Genomic DNA, 12,005 nt, shown 5'->3' with positions numbered 1-12,005 from the left:
AGCAGCAGCTGGTCTCGCACCTCCCTTCTCCTCCTCCTTTAAGTAAACCAGAGGCTCCCTGCTGAAAGCCATGACACCAGGAATCCCCATCACTGTGAAGAAGGTGAGACTTTAGGAAGTTCGTTTGTGGCAATGTTTATTGTTGTTCTTTTTCTTAATTCAGTCACAGGACATGTGTGTTGCCTGATGGGCCAGATTTGCTGCCCATCACTATTTGCCCTTGAGAATGTGGTGGTGATCTGGGTACTGGGTACGTAAGTGGTTTCCCTTACTTTCTGGTGGTTTTGTGGGCCCGGTGTTCAACTCAGGAAGTGTCCAAGGCCTTGTGGTGTCAGTTGGAGGTTGTTGGTTCTCAGGTCTGCTGGTCACAGTCAGTTGTCATTGGTTCCCCTGGCTCAGAACAGGCCTGTGTCAGGTTTTGGAATTGCTGTCGGGATCCCTCTTCTGGAGATAGCTGTGTAGGTAGCTCTCGAGGAGATAACTCTCTTGGAAATAGCTGCAGGAATTAGCTGTTGACAGTCTTCTTCTGGAGATCACTGTTTGGAATGTTGCCTGGGGAATAGCTGCTGGGGGAACAGCTCTCAGGGAGAAAGTGGTTTGGGATCCCTCTTCTGGAGACAGCTGTGTTCAAGTGAGATTGAGGTCTGCAGTTATACTAATTGGAGGCTTCATTTCTTTGTGCCATTTCTGCCCTTGCCATTGTGTTACTGGAGTTCCCTTTGGGGTCAATTGACTCCCTGACAGTTGAGAGTTATGTGTCAATGTATTTTGAATAAAGTTGAATATCCGATATCTGGATAGGTTGCAAAGTATCTGTGGGAAATAGCCTGAGGTGTCAAAGTTAGTTTGGGTCCAGAATGTTAGATCTGGTTGATTGTTCACTTGGAGTTGAGGTTTGAATTGGGCTTTTTGGACTGAACAGTGGTTCCAGACAGCTATCTCTGTATCTATGTATTTTTCCCCAAGATGCACCCCCCTTTCTTTTAAAATTTTTAAAAATCTAGGGTTTTGGTTCACTATTGTTTTAACGTGATTTTTGCTCAACCCTATATTTCTGCATGTGTCTCTCACCACACCACAGTGAAATGATTTAGTGTCCCGCCAAGAAAGACCCCACTGACCCTGCAGTGAACTGATTTGGTGTCCCCCTGGAAATACTCCCCTGAGTCCAGTCTGAGACCCACTGACTGATTCATCTCCATCACCGTCATGTAGCGCCACCTCCCGCCTGTGGAGCAACATTACAGGCAGGAAGGTCCCCGGGTTCCTGCAGCTCACAGCTCATTCTACCCAGTCAGTCCCTCTCTACAATTGAGCTTCTATTTGTTTCTTCTCTCCCCCTCCCTCTTTCCCCCAGACTGAGACCGACCCCCATCAGTTTACAGCTGGCAGGAGGCAGGGGGACGGGGTGAAATTATGGGATGGATCTGTCAGTGCCCTTTAATCGGGGGGGGGGGGGGTGGAGGCTGAGGGAGACGGAAGTTGGAAGGATATTTTTGGGGAAGTGGAGGAATGAGTCGGTAGGATGGGGATGAGGCTGCGGGTGGCGAAGGAATATGTAGTGTGGAGTAGGAAGTGGGGGGGGGGGAAGGATAATTTGGGGGAAGTAAGAGATGGGAATGAGAAAGAGTGAGAAGACAGAAGGATAAATGGACGAGGGAAGGAGAATAAAAGGAGGCATGCAGCAAGAATGGGGATGAGATAGGGTAAGAATAGGGAAGGGAAGGTGAGCAGTGAGTGGACATGGGCTAAGAAGAAGTAAGGATGGGTTGGGAGAGGGATAAGAAGAGAGAATGAGAGAGAACGAGTTGGGACTGGAAGGAGTAGTTGGAGAGGAGAGGAGGGACAAGGAAATGTAGGGCAGGCAAAGTGGGGAATGGGAAATGGGGCAGAAGACTGAGAAATGGAGAGCAGAGCAGAGGAGTGGTGCTGATAGGGTGGGGGGGGTGATGAAAGAATGGATGGAGGCAAAGGAAGAGTGTGGGAGGAGGGAGAAGATTTGGAGAGGTGAAGGTGAAGGCAAAGTGGGGGAGGGTCTGGAGACGAGGGGAAGGGATGGGGAAACGTAACTGGTGAAGGGGTAAGGGGGATGTGAAGAGAGGGGAGGAGGTGTACCAAAAGGCAGAAGGATCCAGGAAGTGTGGGTGGAAACAGTGAGGAAGTGGGCGGCTGGAATAAGAGGAAAAGGAGATTGAAGGAAGAGTAATAGAGATGAGGGACAAGAAAGAGTGGTGGAAAGGGAGCAAGAGAGGGTAATGTTGGAAGTTATAAGTGGTAGGAGAATGGGACATGGAAAAAGAAGTGTGCAGGTGGAGGTTAGGAAGGAGAATAGGGTAGGGGAGGTGGAGTGAAGATTTGGGTGTCTGTGTCGTGGAAGGGTGGTGGACAGGTGAAAGAAGAGGAGGGATCAGATTGGGGCAGAAAGAGTGAGGGAGAGGACTGGAGTCAGGGTAAGATTTGTAGTAGGGATGAAGAATAGGGAGGGGAGCAGAAGGGGTGGGAGAATTGACTGAGGGAAAAGTAGTTGGGGAAGGAGTAGTGGTGAAGGGGAAGGATAAACTAATAGCAGGGGAGGGAAGGGGGAAGGCAGGGGTAAAACAGAAAGCAGGAGGGGCAATGGTGAACCTAGACTGGGGGAAGAAAGAGAGCGAGTGGTTGGAAGGAAGAGAGGACAGTGAAAGGTGGTAACAGAGTGTAGGGAGGAAAAATGGGTGGGGGAGGGACAAGTACGATTGGGGAAGAGAAGGTGAAGGAAGAGTGGAAATATGTGGAATGATGGGATAGAAGAATGTTGGAGGGAGAATGATGGGATGAGAAGGGCAGGGATACAGTTTAGAATGAGGGAGGTTATGGAAAGGAAGACTGCAGGAGCAGAAGGAGGAAAGAAGATGGGGAGAGAAAGGAAGATGGGAAGGAAGAATGGGAAGGGGTAAACTGGTGGGGGGACAAAGACAGTAGGAGAGGAGGGAGATGGAAGAATGTGATGAAGACTGTGGTGGGGGAAGGAAGAATAGGGTGGAGGCATAGGAGCAGTGGGAGAGGGGAGAGGGAAAAAGGAAGAATGAGTGAGAGGAAGAAAGTTGAGATGAGAGGTGAATGGGATGCAGGAAGGAACATTGGGTGTTAGGAAGAGTGGGGTGGGCAGGGGAAAGAAAGTATTGGGGAGGGGCTAGAGAATGAAATGTGGGGGAATGAAGGGAAAAGATGTGTGTGGTAAAGTAAGTATTGTGGGCGAGAGAAGAAGCAAGAGTGAGGACGGGAGAGATGAGGAAAAGTTAAGTAGGAGGGAGTGAATGAAGAATGAAGAGAGAAGGAAATGGAGGGGAGAGGATACATGATGGTAGAATGGTTGAGGGAAAAGAAGAACAAGGGAGAGGTATAAAGAGTGGGAGAGAGGGAAGTTAGAAGATAAAGCAAAGTTAGAAGAAGGAGGGAAGTTGGAAGAAGGAGGGTAGGGGAGGTGTGGGAAGGGAGTGGAGTGGGGTGAGAGAGGGAGCTTACGATCATCAACATTTACAGTCCAGAGGCCATTCAACCCACTTTTCCTGTGTTGAATCATTTCAAAGAAGAATGGTCTTTACGCTTCCCTCACCTTGGCCATGCGACACCTACATCCTATATTAAGATTAATTTGAAGCCATGAGAGCTGATAAAACCTGGTTGATGTGGCTCAAACTGTAGGTGTTGGAGATGGGCATGGAATTTGGAACTGATTACATAGAATGTAACACCATAAGATATTTGACGCATTGAGTCTGCCCCACCATTTGATCATGACTGATATGTTTCTCAACCTCACATCTCCCAGCTACCTTTTGATCTGCTCACTAATCAAGAACCTCAAGAACGCTGAAGTACTGAAGAAAATAAGTTGAGAAAACACTGTTTATAAAACTTGAAAAGGAAGTTGGATAGGAAATGAGGAGACAGATCCATTAACACTGTCAGCTTCTACGGGAAATAGATGTTGGTGAGCAGCAGTTAAGCTGGACGGTGGTGGGGGTAGGGGAAAATATACCAAAAGGTGGGTCCAGCAGAGAATACAAGCTCAGTAAAAAGTTGCAGCATATCGGTGGATCACAATAAAGCCTAAAGACAGTTGGAATTTAGCTCAGGATAAAGCCCATATCTGTCCCACAAAGAGGCTTACACCAAAGTACCTTTACTACCTGGGGTTATCCACCCTCTTAAACTGGCATCCTTCCTGATGGATTCAGCAACTCATTCCAGACAGTGCATGAGCAAAACAGAATAGAGAGGCAGTTCAGTTAAAAGTCAATTTGTCTGAATCTCCTTTGTAATGATCTCTCTGTGACTAGGATTTGAGTTTCTTGATTTGCACCTTGCAGCTTTGTGTTGTCTCTCATTCCACTCCATGCACCTGACCCTCATCCCCTCAGCCCCACCCCCTCCACCTCACCCCATATCCCTGACACTCCTTATCACTACTTTTCCTCGCTGGAAGTTTCTCAAGGACCATTCATCACCATTCCAGACTGAAAATCGATGGAATACTGACAGGAATGTTATACTGAAGCCCAAATCTCAGACTGGATTGAGCCACTGATCAAATTCATGGAGTGGCTAATGTGATTAGAGCTTGAACAATGGGTCCAATGAAAATATCACTTTCATTATCTGTGAACTGTCTTATTATTCTCTCTTCCAGAAAGTTGAAAATATCCCGATCTTGTTGTTGAATCTATGACTATGTTAAACTTATGGATGTTATCTCTCTACTATTTTGAACCTTGAACTCTTCAATAAATCATCACACAGCGTCTATTGTCCAGCGGAGACTCTCTATTTCTGGATCCTCCTTCTGTTGACTAAACTGTTGAATTAGGGATACTAGTTCTCTGTAAACATGAGCTCTCAAATGACAGTACATTTTCCTGATAATATTGGGACACAAGTGTCAGACAGATTTACAATTAGGAACATAAGAATGTGTTTTACCAGGGGTAATGTCATCAATTATTTCCCTCCAAGCTGTGTACTGTAAAGGGCCATTGAACTTTCCGACAGACAGGACACCATCTGCTGTTGAAAGTGATTCATGGTCATCGCTGATCCTGCGAATATTGGATAATTAGTGTCAAAGAGTCAAAGAGTCATAGACATGTACAGCATGGAAACAGACCCTTCGGTCCAAATTGTCCATGCTGATCCAACCTAATCTATTCCTATTTGCCAGCACTTGGCCCATATCTATCTAAACTCTTCCTATTCATGGATATAGGTTTGCTTGCTGAGCTGGAAGGTTCATTTCCAGACATTTCGTCACCCTACTAGGTAACATCTTCAGTGGGCCTCCAGGTAAAACATTCCTATTCAAATACCCCTCCAGATACCTTTTAAATGCTGCAATTGTACCAGCCTCCACCACTTTCTCACAGTTCATTCCACACACGCACCACCTTCTGCATGAAAAGGTTGCCCCTTAGGACTCTTTTATATCATTCTCCTCTCAACCTAAACCTTTGCCTTCTATTTCAGGACTCCCCCACCCCAGGGAAAAGACTTTGTTTCATTATCCTATCCATGGCCCTTTTGATTTTATAAAACTCTGTAAGGCCTCAATGCTCCAGGGAAAACAGCCCAAGCCGATTCCACACTCTCCCTATAGCCCAAATCCTCCAGCCCTGGCAACATCCTTGTAAATCTTTTCAGAACACTTTCAAGTTTCACAATATCCTTCTGATAAGAAGGAGATCAGAATTGCACACAATATTCCAAAAGCGGCCTAACCAATGTCCTGTATAGCTGCAATGCAACGTCCCAATGCCTGTACTCAATACTCTGACCAATAAAGAAAAGCATACCAAACGCTTTCTTCACTTGACTATCCCACCTGCTTCTTCACTTTCAAGGAGGTATGAACCTGCATTCCATGGTCTCTTTGTTCAGCAACACTTCCTAGAGCATTACTGTTAAGTGCATAAGTCCTGCTAAGATTTGCTTTCCAAAAATGCAGCATCTCACATTTACCTAAATTATACTCCATCAGTCATTCCTGAGCCCATTGGCCCATGTGATCAAGATCCTGTTGTACTCTGAGGTAAACTTCTTCCCTGTTCACTGCACCTCCAATTTTAGTGTCATCTGCAAACTTACGAGCTAAACTTCTTATGTCCACTTCTCATGCAAATCATTTATATAAATGACGAAAAGTAGAAAACCCAGTACTGATCCTTATGGCACTCCACTGGTCACAGGCCTCCCGTCTGAAAAGCAATCCTCCACCACCACCCTCTGTCTTCTATCTTCGAGCCAGTTTTGTATCCAAATGGCTAGTTCTCCCTGTATTCCATGAGATTTAACCTTGCTAACCAACCTCCTATGCGGAACCTTGTTGAATGCCTTACTGATGTCCATATAGATCATGTCTACCTTTGCCAATCCTCTTTGTTACTTCTTCAAAACTCAATCACATTCGTGAGACATGATTTCCCACGAATAAGCCATGCTAAATATCCCGAATCCAAATTCCTTGCCTTGTGTGTGTGGAAAGGGATTCGCTCAGGCAAACAATTGATGGATAGACAGGGAATGAATACAGTGAACAACCAGCACAGGAAGATATTTTCTGTGAAATAAAGTTGGGATTAGTTGGGTGCGAGCAACATTTAAACAGAAAATAGTGAAACTGGCCATAGCTTCACCCCCCTATTTTCACACTCTGTGTAGTCAGTGCTTTACAACCTCTTGCAGCCTCTCGCTTTTCCACTTTCTTTTCCTTATGGAAATACAAAATACAGAAATCTTTCCTTTTTAAGAGTGAGACATCCAAGGCTCATGTGCCCAGAGTATGTCCACCTCTCCACTTCTGTTTTTTTCCCTTCTTTTCTCATTTTTCTTTTGGCATCAATGAGGAAGTTGGTAGGAAGGCAGCATTGTCTGTGTCGGGAGCATGACAGAAGCTGGTGAGCCTACAGCTGTGTCCAGGAGGTGGCTGGCGGAGGGATGAGCACGGGAGCCTGAAATCAGTGAGGTAGACCCAGCGGCAAATGATGGAACCTGAAGACTGGTGACTTCGACATTGAGTGGGTCTGGTGCTGGCAGTGGTGAAACAGTTATGGACTCTTTAAGCTATGTCTTTCATAAAATATTTTTAGACCATGCAAAATGGTACTATAATCATTGCGACAGTGGACATTTTTCACTACATTTTACTGTATTTGCACTGTAACATACAGGTAACAATAAAATCATTCATTCAAAATCATTCATTTGTTAAATAGAGCTGCCTTACACATATTGAGCTTTAACAGTAATCACCACCTATTGAGACCCTGGTCAGGCTTCAGCAGATAACTGTTCCTCAGTCAGCTGGATCAGCGACCTTATTAAACTTTTCACAACTGAAATGACCAAATTTCAAATTTTTTAAATGGAGAATCAAAACATTAAACAGTTCTATTCTCACTTGCCTTCAAATTCCCATGCTGCCTCCAAATGCCCTGAATGTATTACTCACTCAGATTGAGTCTCTCTCTCAATGTGATCTCTCCTGCCTGACCCTGCACAGCTGAACAAGAATGCTTTAATACTTCGCAAAGAAGAAAATACAGGTAATTACAAAGTTGTGATTTAAGGAAGATTTCACTGAAATAAACAGAGATGAGACAAACCAGAAAGCCAGAGACCAGTGAATACTTTACTGCACTTACTTTCGAGTGAACAGTGTTTCATGTGGTTGAACATTATACATGAATGGTGTACATACCCAAATCAATTCATGTAGCACATTGAGTACAGATTATCAACAATATTCACAGTAGGAGACATCCCATAATCATAAGTTTCCTTACCATCAATTGTATTACAGAATACCCACTTGAACATGAAGTTCTGATTAGTATTTACAAACCTGGGCAGATCCAGTTAAATAGTTAGCACCATGGAAGCACTTACATTTTTTTCAGTTTAACAAAAGCTGACAGTACTATCATAATTACAGGAATCAAATCAACAGAACATGATGGAAGCACTCAGTGGGCCAGGCAACATGGGAATGACACTTGCTCACTGCCTGAGTCCAAACTGAAGAGTGACGTGAATCACAACAGCAGCTGGTCTCCCCTCCAGTCTTCTTTGATAAATTCATTGATGAGATGTCAGTGTTGGTGTTGCTCGGAAAAGCAGAATTGAATGCCCATCTGGAATTCAGAGTCACCACATTTCTGTGTGTCAGGAGTCATGTGGCAGCCAGCAAAATCATCCAAATTTACTCACTTGTTCAAATTTCAAAGATTTGCACCTCGGTCCACTGGTAACCAAGACCACCTCATCACCGTGAAGGTGGGAATAACACTAACTCAAGAAATTTTTGTATTCATTGCCTTCACTTCCTCACCTCTTTCTGAATCTCACTGTCTCTCTCTCTGCAGTAAAATGATTTGGTGTCCCCATAAAAGATCCCACTGACCCTGCAATGAAATGATTTGGTGTTACCCCTGGAAAGACTCCACTGACCCTGCAGTGAAATGATTTGGCATCCCCCTGGAAAGACTCTGAGCCCAATCTGAGAATCATTGAATGACGCATGGCAAGCTCCATCTGGATTGTTGTCCACGCCTCGGTGCCCCTGACCTGATTCAGAGGGAAGAGTGCTGCCACTGACCCACAACTGTCACCTCCCACTGGAGCTGAGGCAGTTTCCCACCTGTTTCTGGAATGTTTCTTTCCAGAGGAAGGCTGGAGAAAAGGGGCAGTGGATTTTCTGTCAATCCCAATCCCACAGCCAGCCATCTGCACTGTGTCACACTGTCTCAAAGCTGCCCTGATTCTCCACTCCCAGCCCGTCCTTCAACTCTTTGGACACCTCAACCAGAAACATGTTTTCTCTTCCTTTCAAGGGTTGAAGAAGCAAACCCAGTGGAATTTACTGCAATTTATTCCCATGGCGGAATTATCAGGCAAGTTGCTGTGAGTAGTGGCAATTCTACTCCCACCCACCATCCCCGGACAAAAATCTGTCCAATTTTGGAATATGATTGCAAGCTACCAACAGTAACATGAATTAATTAGTTATGCAAAGAAACGAAAAGGTGATCGATAAGCCGGGATCATGGAGACACGGTTGCCAGATGTCTAGGAATGGGATCTGGACATCCAGGGGCATTCAGACAGACAAAAATTAAAAGCAGGTGGAATTGCATTACTACATAAAGAGGAATAGCAAGAAAGGATATCACCTTCAATGATGTGGATTCTCAACTAGTCGAGCTGGGGAGAGGTCAAAAAAACTTAAAAGGGTTACTACTATACAGAATCCCAATATGTTGGGGTGAAATTGGGGTTGGCTTTTAAAAGGAATTATATTAGATTAGATTCCCTACAATGTGGAAACAGGCCCTTCAGCCCAACAAGTCCACACTGACACTTTGAAGACTAACCCACTCAGACCAATTTCCCTCTGACTAATGCACCTAACATGATGTGTAATTTAGCATGGCCAATTCACCTAACCTGCACATCTTTGGACTGGGGGAGGAAACCCACACTGACATGGGGAGAATGTGCAAACTCCACACAGACAGCCGCCCAAGGCTAGCATCGAACCTGGCACTGTGAGGCAGCAGTGTTAACCACCGAGCCCCTGTGCTGACCTTTCAAGAAGTTTGGTGGGGGAAATATTCATGTTTGTATTTGCTCAAGGGACATGTGTTCTTCTTGCTGGGCTATCCCTAGATGCCCTTGAGAAGGTGGTGAGTTCTCTTCTTGAACCACTGCAGTCCATGTGCAGACTCACATGGTAGATCCACAACACCTTGAGGGAGGGAATTCTTGGGTTTCCACTCAGTAGCAGAGACAAGTTTCCAAGTCAGGTTGGTGAGTGATTTGGAAGTAATTTGCAGGGGGCCATGTTCCCAGTTCCCAAGTATCTGCTAAATTAGAGATAATTGCATCAAAGGAGCATTTGTTCTAATGGGTAACTTTAACCTGAATAGAAATTGGGCAAATCAAATTACGAACAATACCGTAGAAGAGGAATGCCTGGAGTGTATACAGATCATTTTTCAGCAGAAATACATTGAGAAACCAACTAGACTGCAGGCCATCTGTTGGGAACAAGGATTAAATAAATCATTCCACACCAAGGTCTACTCCAATGACAAAGGGCTTTATTTTTTTATGCTGCTGTGAAGAAAACCTCGAGAATCCAGAAACTTCGTGACACAACAAAACAAATGTGCACTTTTTAAAATGGTTTTGCCTTTGGCTGTCACAAGTCAATCGTATTATTCATTAATTGCATACACATTCAATCATGTTAATTGTGTGACTTCACGATCAGTGATGGACAACTCTAAGTGTTTCCGTGATCTTGTGATGTTTACCAGACTCCCTTATCAACTGTTCCTTAGACCACATTCCAGATTTTGGCTCCTGCACCATATATTCATTGCTTCCCTGTTAATTGAAAGTAGATTTTCTGCCTTAGGTTGAATAACCATCAGGAAAACCATTAAATCTGTAAATGTCTGGAGACTTAAAACTTTACTTTATGCATATAACCTGGTGTCTATGATTAGCAGGAGATTGAGGTTGGGGGGTGATTAATTAATGTGTGTCAGACTCTTCCCTTTTCTTCTAATACCAGACACAGAATGAGTGTGGTATGAAAGCTTTCATCTGTGTTTCTCAGGGATATTCTTTCTCAACTGTCTCCATATAAATAACAGCAGCTGCCTGTTTGCTACTCTTTAACAGGACCCATTTTGTGTGCTACTTCAATCTTGTTATCTTGTATATGCTTCTATGAAGGATTCAGTTATAGTTAGTCTTGAAACTGCACACTGAACATGCTTCTCTTTCAGTTCAAAATCATCTCCAGTCATTTTAACTCAGCTGACAATCACTTTCAGCTATTTTATGTCAACCCAGAACCACTTTCGACCATTTTATTCTGCTTCAGCTAGGGACAGCCCCATAACCATCCTACACTGGGCATTGTGTAACAGAAAAGCTTATTGTATTTGGAAATCTATTTGTACAAAGACCCTTGAGGATCAGGGCCTATGACAGAATTCTTCAACAAGATAGACAGTGATGTTGTTGATTCTGAGACTAGGGTCCTGAATCTAAATAGAGTAGACTAGTGTAGTTTTAATTTGTCATTTCCACCATATACAATGAAATAGTAAATGCGAGACAGCATTCCCCCAAAACCGAGGGTGCTATATGCATAGCACAAATTACACAATCGTACATGACATAAAGTGTATAACACGTGCAAAAACAAGTAAGTTATAGTGTAATAGATGCATGATAAATTATAGACAATTTTTAGCAGCAATTTGAAGTCATACAAAGAATTTCAGATGGGAATGAGTCCGATCATACTGTGTTAAGGAGCCTGATGGATTGGGGGAAGAATCTGTTGCACAATCTGGCCGTGAGAGACTGAATGCTCTGGTATCTTTTGCCACATGGCAGGAGAGAGAAGGGTTTGAGTGAAGGGTGGTGGTCTTCCACAATGCACTTAGCCTTTTGGATGCAGCATGTGGTGTAAATGCCTATAATGGAGGGAAGAGAGATCTCGATGATCTTCTCAGCTGTCCTCACTATCCGTTGTAGGGTCTTACAATCCGAGACGGTGCAATTCCCAAACCGGGCAGTGATACAGCAGCTCAGGATACTCTCAATGAATCCTCTGTTGAATCTGGTGAGGTTGGGGTGGGAGGTGGGTTTTCCTCAGCCTGCGCAGAAAGTAGAGATGCTGCTGGGCTTTCTTGGCTATGGAGCTGGTGTTGAGGGTCCTGGTGAGATTCACAGCCAGGTGTACATCAAGAGATAGAGGAAATAACAATGGCATGAGGTGCAGGTTGGTTATAAAGGATCCTGGAATGTTGTCTAAATGAAAGACAACACAAAGGCAATGTCAAGCATTTAAAAGAGTGAATGGTTGAACTAAAACAATAGGTAATCCCCACCTGACATGAACGTCATTTTAGGATGATTTCCAAACCATGTATTACAAGGTAAATTAGAGATGG

General features: G+C 44.2%; 1 protein-coding gene across 1 annotated transcript in view; it reads left to right on the top strand.

The window, feature by feature from the left end:
• Positions 1-12,005, top strand: part of LOC140455117 (uncharacterized) — a 79,751-nt gene that overhangs the window by 44,350 nt on the left and 23,396 nt on the right. The window lies entirely within an intron of this gene.

Source organism: Chiloscyllium punctatum, chromosome 30 (assembly GCF_047496795.1).
Source record: "Chiloscyllium punctatum isolate Juve2018m chromosome 30, sChiPun1.3, whole genome shotgun sequence".
Lineage (NCBI taxonomy): Eukaryota > Metazoa > Chordata > Chondrichthyes > Orectolobiformes > Hemiscylliidae > Chiloscyllium > Chiloscyllium punctatum.
The sequence above is the reverse complement of the archived record's forward strand: the minus strand, read 5'-3'. Positions and strand labels throughout refer to the sequence as shown.